Source organism: Chinchilla lanigera, unplaced genomic scaffold (assembly GCF_000276665.1).
Source record: "Chinchilla lanigera isolate Chin_1 unplaced genomic scaffold, ChiLan1.0 scaffold00006, whole genome shotgun sequence".
Taxonomy (NCBI): Eukaryota; Metazoa; Chordata; class Mammalia; order Rodentia; family Chinchillidae; genus Chinchilla; species Chinchilla lanigera.
The window spans coordinates 35,400,399-35,411,580 of NW_004955407.1; the positions used below are offsets into that span (position 1 = coordinate 35,400,399).

The 11,182-nt window shown below is 51.0% G+C and overlaps 1 long non-coding RNA gene across 1 annotated transcript; it reads left to right on the top strand.

Annotated features, from left to right (window-relative positions):
* The first annotated feature begins 5,254 nt into the window (after nucleotides 1–5,254).
* LOC106146669 lies at nucleotides 5,255–9,767 on the top strand. The gene is made up of 3 exons (XR_001231211.1): nucleotides 5,255–5,345; nucleotides 8,062–8,119; nucleotides 8,195–9,767. It is a non-coding gene; the product is annotated as an uncharacterized LOC106146669 (long non-coding RNA).
* Nucleotides 9,768–11,182: the final 1,415 nt, after the last annotated feature.

Below are 11,182 nucleotides of genomic sequence, written 5' to 3' on the forward strand. Positions count from 1 at the left end.
GGTGAAACCCCAGCGGGATCGTCAGTCTCACAGTGGCTCCCCCAGCCCCTTTGTCTTCCCAATCCTTGTGTTCATTGCCTGGGACTGCAGAGTCTGAAGGATCCGGGGGACGGAGAGTGGCCGTCCTGTGGGCCGTCCTCGCTGTGTATTGGTTTCATTATGTGTGGTGCTTATCTTTTACTGGCTGGATTCTTTTCTCAAAAGCTTTGTAACTCTTCCCCAAGGCCTGCATTTATTGCCCAGGGATGTTGGGGATAATTTGAACATCGAATGGGGTCCAAGCCCCACTGGACTTCCCTGTGATCCTTTCTCCCCACTGCTCGCCTGAGACCCACAGTGGTGGATGTGTCGATCCATGCAGCACTCTTTTCTCTCCTTTCTTTTCCATCCTGTACTTCCTCGCTTTAATTGTGTGGAAACTTGTGATCTCGCGATGTTAACCTGCAGGGAGAGAATCCAACACCAGACAAGCCCTGGTTTTACTCTGGGATTACTGCGGGGATTTACGCGAGCACATTAGAAAGGGGATTCAGGTGGGCAAATGCAGGCTCGGTGCCCCTGCGGGAAATCCCGGCCAGTGTCTCCGGACGCGCACACGTTTAGTGGCTCGTTTCCCTGTGTGATGCGCTCCTATGTCTGTTGGTCTGGTCGTTCATGTGTTTGTGATGACTGACTGGGGAAAGCCTACGAGATGGCGGCCAGCAACATTAATTCCAGCGAACGCGTAAATAAAAACTCCCAAAGGGAAACTGGCCCCAGATTCCTGGAAGGGACATTAGCCTGCGGCTGCTTGGTTTTCTACTCTTTTGGAGTTTATGATTTTCTCTTCCTTCCTTCTTTTTTTTTCCTATGCCCATAAAATTCTTCTATTGTAATTATAGGGTAATAGATAGATGCTTTGGCCTCTGGGCTCCTTCTCTGTTGTTGTTACTGAAATGCTGGTTTGGAATAAATCGAAGAGGGGAACAATTTCTCCCAGGGTGCCCTGCGGCCTGAGGGACTCCTGGGGAAACCCAGGCTGCAGCAGCGCACCCGCTGCCTGGCCGCCGTGCCTCGGTTTCCTCCAGGGTTGATGATTCCTCCCGCTTCCTCCAGAGTCCTGTCTCCCCAGCGCCCACACGTCCCTCTCTGCCCCATTTCTTTCCTTAGCGGGAAATATCGCGTGTATTACAAGGCAGAAGGGTAAATTTCCTGGCCTGTCTTCTGGAAATTGCACCTCTGCTTTGAGGGAGTCCCACCACTAGGTGGAGGCCGTGAGCGGTCACAGGACCACATTCCCTGCTGCTCATGAGCAGGACTTCATCTTTTCTTTTTTTTTTTTTTTTCTTTTTTTAGGACTTCTTTTTTGAAAGGATGCTTCTCTGATTTTCATTTATTTTGATGATTTCCCCCTTTATTTCCTGAAAATGCAATGAAGCAACTCCACGTTTTTCTAAGGAAAAAGGATCGTTACCTAGGTGCGGTGGTGCGCTTGTGTAATCCCAGCTCTCTGGCAGCTGGGGCAGGAGGCTCAGAGGTGGAGTCCAGTCCCAGGCACTTGTGGAGCCTGCCTCAAAGCACAGTAAAACGGGAGGCTGGGGCTCGCTCCCTGCGGGGCTCTGAGATGCATCCCCAGCACACACAAAAAGAGTACTTTGCCTAAGTTCAACACTTTTCTAAGGACTCTTTCAAAGTAAGAAATGTCCAATTGTTAAAGCCAGGTTTGGCAGCCTGCGCCCCAGCGCTCTGGAAGGTGAGGCAGGCAGGAGGATCAGGAGTTCCTGAGGGGGCGTTAGCAATGTCCTGCCTCCACAGGAAATGTAAGAAAAGGCGGGGGGTGTGGGTGGGGGTGGGGTGGGGGTCACTGCATGCCAAGGCCCTGGGCTCGACCCTAGCACCAACACCACCAACAGCAAAAGGTTAAAGCCAAAAAAGCCTGGTAAATAAAGTATGATGTAAAACACTTACAGGCGATTTTTCATGAAGGTTAAAGGAGACAAAATTATTTACAATAAGACAGTTTTGTATTGCAAAATGTGTCCTATAGTACTGGATATTCCAAAGTAGGGAAGAAGAAGAAAAGACAGAACAGAAAGTAAGGATCTAAAAACTGTATCGCGTCTGGGCAAATTGCAGAGGAAAGCCATTTGTACGTATGGGAAAGTTACTGCAATTTACATTTTACTTTAAAGGGGTTTTTCAAGGTAAAACTTTAGTGCAACAATACATAACCTATACCAATCCTCTATGTTTAATACACCAAGGTTTTCCTAACATACGGACTGATCTCTAGGCCCGATGTGGTGGTGCATGCCAATAATCCCAATAATCCCAGCTCAGGAGGCTGAGGCAGGTGGATCACTGTGAGTTTGAGGCCAGCTTGGGCTACACAGTGAGTTCAATGCCAGCCTGAACTGCACAGTGAAACCCTGATTCAAAGAATAAAAGAAGCAAACCAACAAAACCTCACAAGTGATCTCCATTTAATAACATTTACAAGGTACTACGCCATGTATGGTGGCCCATGCCTGTAATCTCAGCCCTGAGGAGGCTGAGAGGGGAGGACGAACATAAATTCTAGGCCAACATGGCCTACATAGCAAGTTCAAGGCCGATATGAACTACATACTGAGGTGCTGTCTCAAAAAACCAAAACAAATGAAAAACATGCAAGGCTTTGTACTGGCTTTGAAAACAAAGATTTTGTGTGTGTCAGTGTTTTGGTCACTTAAGGAACTGTGTCTTAGTAGAGCCAGATAGTTTTAAGGTGTCTATTTGTTGTGAAGTTCTTTAAATCATCAGTGTGTGTCACTGGTTAATAACCGACTCTTATTCCAGGTATTGGTGAACCTGGTACTGTATATATGTGACTAACAGTGTGTACACCTGAGGACTAGATATGTTGTGTGTCTAAGCTTTGTCTAAATTTTATGCAAAAGTTTGTGAAACTAAAGATATTCACGAGTGCATGCCAAGTCACAAATATATGTTGTCTTTTACACACTCTGCATCACCTCTGCAGGTGAAACATATACTATGACCAGAAAACTTTTGGCATCTGTGCTGTTTGTGGTCCATACCCCTCAGATGGAAGAAGGCCCACAATTTGGGCAGCGCTGCCATTTAAATCCTGGCCCACGTCTGTTGGCTTTGACTGAGCGTGGGTTTTGTTATTGTACAGATGAGCTGCACTCACACGTCAGGTAATGAGGTGCCTGTGGTCATGAGCACTGTGTCCTCGGTGTGGGAGACTCCACAGCCATCCTTGACTTTTGTCAGTGTTGCTAACCCTGGAATGTAAAAGCTAAGCTGGTACAGGAAGGGCTTCTGTGCAGCTGAGATGCTCACCAACATCTCAGAACCAACATTGCTGGTTCTCTGTACTTTAAACGCATGTGTTCCCAAGTATTCGGGTTCTCTACAGTGCAAAGCTAAGGGAGCACCTTAGCGTGCTGAGCCTTCCACCTGCAGTTGTTGGTAATGACAGACGTTTACAGGTGCACCTGGTTCTACTCTGACAATCCTCTTTGCACAAAATGCCTGCACCTGCCCACACACTTTGCATTCCAAGCACTGCCATTCTGCTGATGAAAAGATCAGGCACTGGGCACCTGAGAAGCCCATCTGTGAAGAGGACATTCTGCTTTATGCCTAAAACTTTCCATTACTCCCGGTCAGGACGCAGCTGAGTGACAGAGCTCTTGCTGGGCACACCCAAGACCTTGGCTTCAGTAGCCAGTGCTGCAAAAGAAAATCCATTATTGTTCAGAGACAAAATTCAATGTGGATTTATGCCATTAAAATTTTGTAATTGGCTCGGCCAGGTGGCACATGCCTGTAATCCCAGCACTTGGGATCCTGAGGCAGGAGGATTGTCACAAAATCCAGGCCAGGCTGGCCTCCATAGTAAGACCCTGTGTCCAAAAAAAAATTTGTAATTGTATAAAAGTAACTTTTTATTTATAAATTACATGTTAAAGTTGTTATTCTTCACAGTAAAATGGAAAGCCAAACATGTTTTTCACACTGTAACGGTCCTGATATTGTACTGTCAGTCACACCTATTTCCCTGAAATCTGTATACACTGGGAAGTGGGTTGCTTTGCTCTTGCTGATCTTCCCCCTGAGTTCTAACCACAGCTCTCTGAGCCTTCTGTTCTCCGCAGTTCTGACTGTTCTCTAAAGCATGTGTGATGGGGCTCATGAAAAGGACTCTAACAAGGCCCGTTAACAGCTTTCTGGCAAAAATAAACTTACTTTTCAAACAAATTGTTTTTTTGTTTCATTTGAGGAAAATCAATTTTGTCATAAAGAGATTCCATTCGTTGGCTGAGAGCTGTTACCACACAAAACTGGCTGTGTCTCAGTGTGTTTGGTTTTTCTCCAGAAAGCTTCCTGCCCACCGCCTGTTGACTTTCAGCAGAAGCAGGAGGCCTGGGCAGTGTTCTCAGAACAGAGCCGCCACCTGCAGGACAGACAGGTGGTGCCCGCTCCAGCCCCGCCAAGGGCAGGGCGAGTCTCTCCAGTCCCGCCTTACCTTTCAGAGTGTCCCACATTCCAGAGAAAGCGACCAGAGTCGGCAGTGTGCCTCTCTCTCCCACCGCAAGAATGGCGGCCCGGCCTCTGTGTGTTCAAGCACTGAGACGCAAGGAAGATGAAAGGGCTAAGAGGACAAGCAGTACTTCGGCCCCACCCTCCTGGGTCAGCCAAGCCTAGGAAAGGAGGAGACCCCCAACAGGGCCCCGCAACTCTAGTGAGTCACCAAGCTCCTCCTGGGGGAGATGGGGTGTGAGGGGGACCCTAGAGAGCAGGAACCAGCATGCAGTGTGCAAGCAGTGGTCATGGGTGCGGCCTGGTCCCCGCCACTTGCAAGGGAGGCCGAGTGCTGAGCGAGACCCTGCCCTGGCCTGGCAGATGACGCATCTGGTGGGGGAAAGGGCTGCGGGAGCCTCAGCGGGCCTTGCTTGACAGGTAATGGGAGAAAGGCTGAGGGGGCCTTGTAGAGGTCACCCGCTCAGTCCTGAAGGCCCAGCTGGAAAGTGTAAGTGCAGGGGGGAGGGACGGAGGGAATGTGAAACAGAGAAAGGAAGGTGCATTTTCTAGAGCCTTCCATGAGGAAAGGGAACAAAGGCAGCAAGGCTGAGCGGGAAAGGGGTGCAGACGCCACCCAGCTGCTGTCAGAGCGGGAGGAGGAGACACAGCGATGGCCGCAGGGCAGAGAAGCAAACCCAGCAGCTGACTCGCCCACCTGTGGCATCTGAGGGTGTGGAAGTAACCCGGGCACCGCTGGGCCATCTCCCTGTGCCTCCAGTGACCCTCGGGGATGCAGAGTGACTCCCAAGACACCCCTCCTCTAGACAGAGATGGTGAGTGACACCCTTGCTCACTGACTAGGGCCCTGAATGGCTAACAGGCGGATTGTGGGTCAGTGAGCTCCCTGACGCACCTCTGCTCCGCACTTAAAGCTACTACTCCATATGCGCGGTTGGTGTCTGCCTTCCTGCGCTCACAGAGTGTAACGTGAGACAGACTCTGGACTGGGCGCTGTGCCCACGGCAGGATGGTCGCCCTGCCCAGTCTCACTTGGTTCCTGTGTCTCCTCGGCCCCCTTGTCGCCATTTTCCTCCTTCTTCTCTTTGGCCAGTGCTTGTTTGATTCGTTCAGTTGTCTCTTCCAGACTGCAGCAGTCACATTGTCGATGGTCATGTGTGTCCCAGCCACACCGCACTGGCACTGATAGTCAGAGCTGGCCACTGGGCCCCCAGGTCCAGACAGCCAAGGGTTGGTGCCCCCCAGGGTGCAGGCCAGCTGACCCAACCATTCTGCAGCTGCTCTAGAAGATGGACCATCACCTCTCAGCTCCCCTGAAGACTAAGCAGGCTGGAGCCCCTAGAGGGGCGGGGGGCTGGCAGGATGTGTGAGCAGTGCCTGAGAGCAGAGGGGCGGGCAGCTGCACCGCTGGAGACAAGAGGGGGTGTGAATGAGGCTGCTGGTCACCCACGGTGGCGGCTGTATTCCTGCAGATGAGAAGGTGGGGTGGGGTGGGGAGGCAAACTGGATGAGACGGTGCATGCGAAGATGCCACGGATCTGACCACGAGCTGACCCCAAGTATTATTATACCCACCCTGCAGTGCATTTTCATAGCACATTCTCCTCCCAGAGAGGGAGACGCAGCACATTTCCGCAGCACGTGTTGGGCCATGTGCAAACTCACCCCTGCGTGGTAACTGAACCCACCCTGCCAGGGAGCCCCAACCCTTTTAGACAAAACCCATGGATAATGACATGGCTTTGAGACTCCACGAGAGGAAAATGCATCCTTCACTCAGTGCCACTCTCTCCAGAGTCTCTGTCTGTCGTGCAGCTGCCAGCTTCCCTGTCTTCTTCCTGGGCTGCCCACTGTGCAGCCAGGTGTGTGTTTCCTCCCTATAACAAAGTCCATGTTTGATTTCCATATAACACGACAGTCACCGAAGTTTGCTGGTGACGTGTGGATTTTTTTTTTTTCTGGTTTTGTGAAACAGAATCTTGCTATGTAGTTCAGGCTAGCCTCACACTCACTCAATCCAGGCTGGCCTCGAATTTAGTGATCCTTCTGCCTCGGCCTCCTGAATGCTAGGATTATAGGCATGCACCACCAGGCCTGGCCGATATATGGACTTTTAAACTCTTTCCAGAAGAGTACCCAACAGCAGCACCTGTGTTTCAAGGCCAATATTTCCACCCTAACGTGGACAGGCTGGGAGGGTCGTTGGATGCTCTGAAAGATGAGCGCTCCTAGCACTGCAGACCTGCATGGTCCTGCTCCGATTGGAGCTGTGCTCAGGGCTCCTGGTCCGTAGGATCCCCAGCGAGGGTGTGGGGAGCAGAGGGAGACCGAGGAAGCCCGGCCACGGGCACAGCTGGGCGTGGACCGAGCCCCATGCCAAGGATGCTCTGCATCATCCCATCCTCCCGCTGCACCACTTTCCGTGCTCTGCCAAGACCTCGGCTGCCTGTTTGCACTCAGTGGGCACAGTTGTAGGAACATTGCAGAATAAAGACCCGGACACTCCGTCCTTGGGTGACTGAAAGCACGTTAGCAAATCTGTCTTGTCCTGTTTCCTGTCGTGACGCATGCGCAGGTGCCGAAGCACCGCCTGCTTTGCTGTGAAAGATTGGGAGACAGTGGCTGTCTGCTGCTGTCCCATCCCCAGTCACAGTTCGAGGACAAAGCCCAGTGAATGAAGGTCAGTGTCCGTGTCAGCTGCAGGGGAGTGTGTCCCCTTCTGTTTTATCTTATTTTCCTTGTATTGGTTGTGAGGAAGGTAGCTTGATGTTAGTTGTGTGGGCTCCTTTCCCATTATGGTGATCTGGTTGCACTGGTAGAAGTGCCTGGCCAGTTCCTTCCAGTATGCGGTCTAGCCAAGTCTGACCAGTGCGTGCATGAGTGTGTGTGTGTGTGTGTGTGTGTGTGTGTGTGTGTGTGTGTGGTGTCTGCCTATCAAAGAAGCTTCATAATGAGAAAATACAAAACATGTGGGACACATGCTCGGCTCGTGCGTAGGACTCAATATCCTTAACAGGATAGAAAAGTTTGAGAAATCAATGTGGGAAAGGCCGCCAGGCCTTCAGAGCAGTTCTGGCGACACCTAGAGGCCAGAAGAGGTGAAGGCTGCGCCGCCCATCGGGTCCTGAAACAAACCTGTAAGCGCCTTTAGGAGGCAATCATCAACCTGGGCAGACTCGCAGGTCCGCAGCTGCTTGGGAGCGGAGGAGGCTGAGCTCAGGCGGGATGACTGCCCCGGCCAGCCTGGGGAAGGAGAGAAGAGATGAAGAGGACAGAAAGGAGATGAGAACCTGGGCGCGGTGGTACACGCCTCTATCCCAGCACTCAGGAGCCTGCAGCTATCTCAGCCGTGGTGGCTGCCGCCTGTGACTGTCACCCTTCCCTGTAGGAAGGAGCATCACCACTCACTGACTTGTACCCGCTTTTCCACAGAGTCACGGGCTCCACAGACATCCACCCCGAAGTCTGACACCCACACACTGCACTGAGTGTGTAGTCTCTTCCCTTAAATCTTTTCCGTGCTTCTTACAGCTGGCTAGGCCTGAAAATTCTTTGCTACGAGAGTCAGCAAGCCGACTCTGTGGGCAGGGTGAGTAGCAGGTCTTCACCTCGTCCTCGGGAACCTCCAGGGACCTTGCTGGGTGACAATCTCGTTCTCCTTCAGGACAGCAGGCTGGCCCAGGTACGGCCCTGGCCTAGCACTGGCTCAAGTGTGGGATAGCAGGCCTTGCTGCACACGTGTTTGTCTGAACCCTGCTGGAATCCTGACTCCCAGGAGCCATCACCACGGTACTCCGCATGACTGAAACACACAGTGACTGAGTGGAAAACATTTCTTACAGTAAAAGACACACTGACACTACGTTCCCACAGAATACTCCGCCTCACCCTGAATACATGTGTCCCGCCATGCTTGCCACTTTTGTGAATGAAGCAGCTCTGGAAGTCCTCTTTCATGAGTGTCTTTGTGAGATGTGATCAAAAATAGGGCGAGCACCACCGCCAAGTGTCATCCAGTGGAAAGGTAGGCTTGTAAAAAACATGACTTCCACTTTATTCACTTGATCTGGCCCTGTGCAACTTCTGGCTCTTCCCCAAAGTCAAAATGACCGTGGAAGGTAAAGGTTTTGAATTGATGCGGGGCCCTGAGGCAGCCAGAGCAATGCACCTAACGACCCTCACGAAAGAGGACTGCCGGAGCTGCTTCAGAAAGCGGCAAGAACAGGAGAAGTGTGTTCAAAGTAAGTATATTGAGGGAGACTAATAACCACGGGTCTTTGACTGTAAGAAGAAAATATTAATTTAAATATTCACTGTATTTTTCAGTCACACCCCACAAGCCACCCAAGGGGGAGAAAAACCTTTTAATTTGATTCCCTCCTTAATGGAGGGAAGACCCAGAGGAGAGGGCCCGCCCACAGTTCTATGGACCACTGTATCAAAGAGTGACAAACGATGGTTAGGGGCAGAGGGACAGAAAAAATGCAGGACAAAACCCAATGACTGACATTGTACATCATCACACGCTTTCCTGCGGCAGAGCTGTAATGTTTATTGTGGCTGACGGTGTCAGATCATCACATGCCTGTCCGTGTACCATGGGCTTGAGAAAATGCTCCCTCCTGAGTCCTTACGGTCACATTCGCTTATGCTCACCTTGTCCCCTTCCCGGAAGCAAAGGCTGAGTCCCCGATTGGCCCCGCCCACCCTTCAGTGAGAGAGTTATTCTTAGAAACCAGCCTAGCCCTGGGAGGATGAAGCACATTTCATACCACTCTGCTGCTGAGGTAGCTTCCCTTCTGCTTTCTCTGCATTCGCCACCCTTAAATCAACTTTCACATTCCCCTCTGCCAGCCTCGACTCCCCCACTTCTCGCTAAGAGCCCCACTTCTCCATTCTTCACTGAAGGGAGGGCAAGGGCCCAAACAGAGGTGGGGGCCACCCAGAGACCCCCACCGGACATCACCAGGACAGGACAGGACAGAGGAACGTGGCCCTGAGCTTTCGGGGAGCAGTGTGCTGTGGGAACACGGATTCACAAGGACGGAACGGAAGATGAGGGGAGATGTGTTTGCAACCAACCTCATGCCTTTCTGTGTTCATGGCAATAAATCTCACAGCCCTATCGGGTTAAGTAAACCTTAGTTATTGCGGGCTGATCAGGCCCGTGATCTCCCAAGCGAATGGACGGCGAAGACTTAAATAAATGAGATAATGGAAATGATTTCAGGGCTCCAGGAGAGACTAACTCTCTTACAGTTTCGATATTCTCTGAGTTTAGCCAAAGACTTCTCTGGGCAGCCTATATTTATTTGGTTTACAAACAAAGGAGGAGGATACTCAAGAAAAGGCAGGAATCTGGGCAGGACTTTTTAAAGTAATACATTATGTTAATTTAGGAGAACTATATTATCTCCAGGATCTCACAGCAGGAGTGAGATGCCTGCAGCTGCAGTTTCCTTGTAGTTAACTGGGGTTGGAGCCAGACGTCCTGAGCTGTGGCCTTGTCTTGTCCTTTGAGGAGTCACAGCTTCACAGGCCAATACAGGCCTCAGGGTGACCAGGGACTCCCAGAAGTTCACTTACTATGAGTCCACTGCCCATCCCCAGACAAGGTGCCTAAGCTTCAGACAACTCACAAGTAAACACGGAAAGCCAATTGGCTAATATTAGATCTAGCTCAGAGCCACTTTGTAGTGGTCCCCAACATTCATGACAATAAATTTCACTGCCCTGAGCCACCCACACAGTGGAGCAATCTCTGGTAAAAAGAGAGGCCCCGGGAAAGCCCCAGGGAACAAGGGGAGCCCTCACCAAGCCAGCCATCGTCCTCTGGCACCAGGCATGTGACAGAAGTCATGTGGCTCCCCCAGACCAACACCACCACCAGGAAATCCCCAGGAACCGCAGCCAGCCCCACTGGGAGCAGAAGAGCTGCGCTTCCCAGGCCTGCCTGAGCTCGCAAGCACAGGGACAGCGGTCACTTTGGCCAACACATTTGGGTGACTTGTCACACGGTGACAGACACCCGGCACCGCTGACTGACAGCTCAGTAGGGAACGGGCAGGCGTCTCCAAAAGATAATCCACAACAGAAAGAATGTGAGCTACTTCTCATATAAAATACCACGCATTCATTATGAATAAAAGGCTAAAACAAGAAGAGTGTGTCCAGTGGGGATGACTTTGTTTTCCATCACATCTGATACTGGCCAGGCTCCAGTGCTTATCTCTCTGTTTATAATAAACGGAAGAGCCGTCTTTTTTCTTCCTTGCCCTTATATTTCTTTCCTGCAGTACCAAGGACTGAACTTAAGACCTTCACACAGAGCTGCATCGGCAGCTCTTTCATTTCATATTTTCAGGCAGGGTCTCACTAAGCTGCCCAGGATGAGCTCATACTTATGATCCTCCTGCCTCAGCCTCCTGAGTAGCTGGACAACGGGCATACACCTCAGCACCTGTCTGAGCTCTAGTTTCACAATGAGAAATGGTCACATACAAGAAAAGCCTCTTTTAATGTTGTGGTAGCTTGGGTTTCACCAAAGATGAGTTTCACAGTCCCAACCTAAGGCATTCGCTTCAGGATCTGGCCCTAAGAGGCCCAGGTTCTGTATGCCCTAACTTTTCTATGGAGCTTGGGCTTTTGGAGT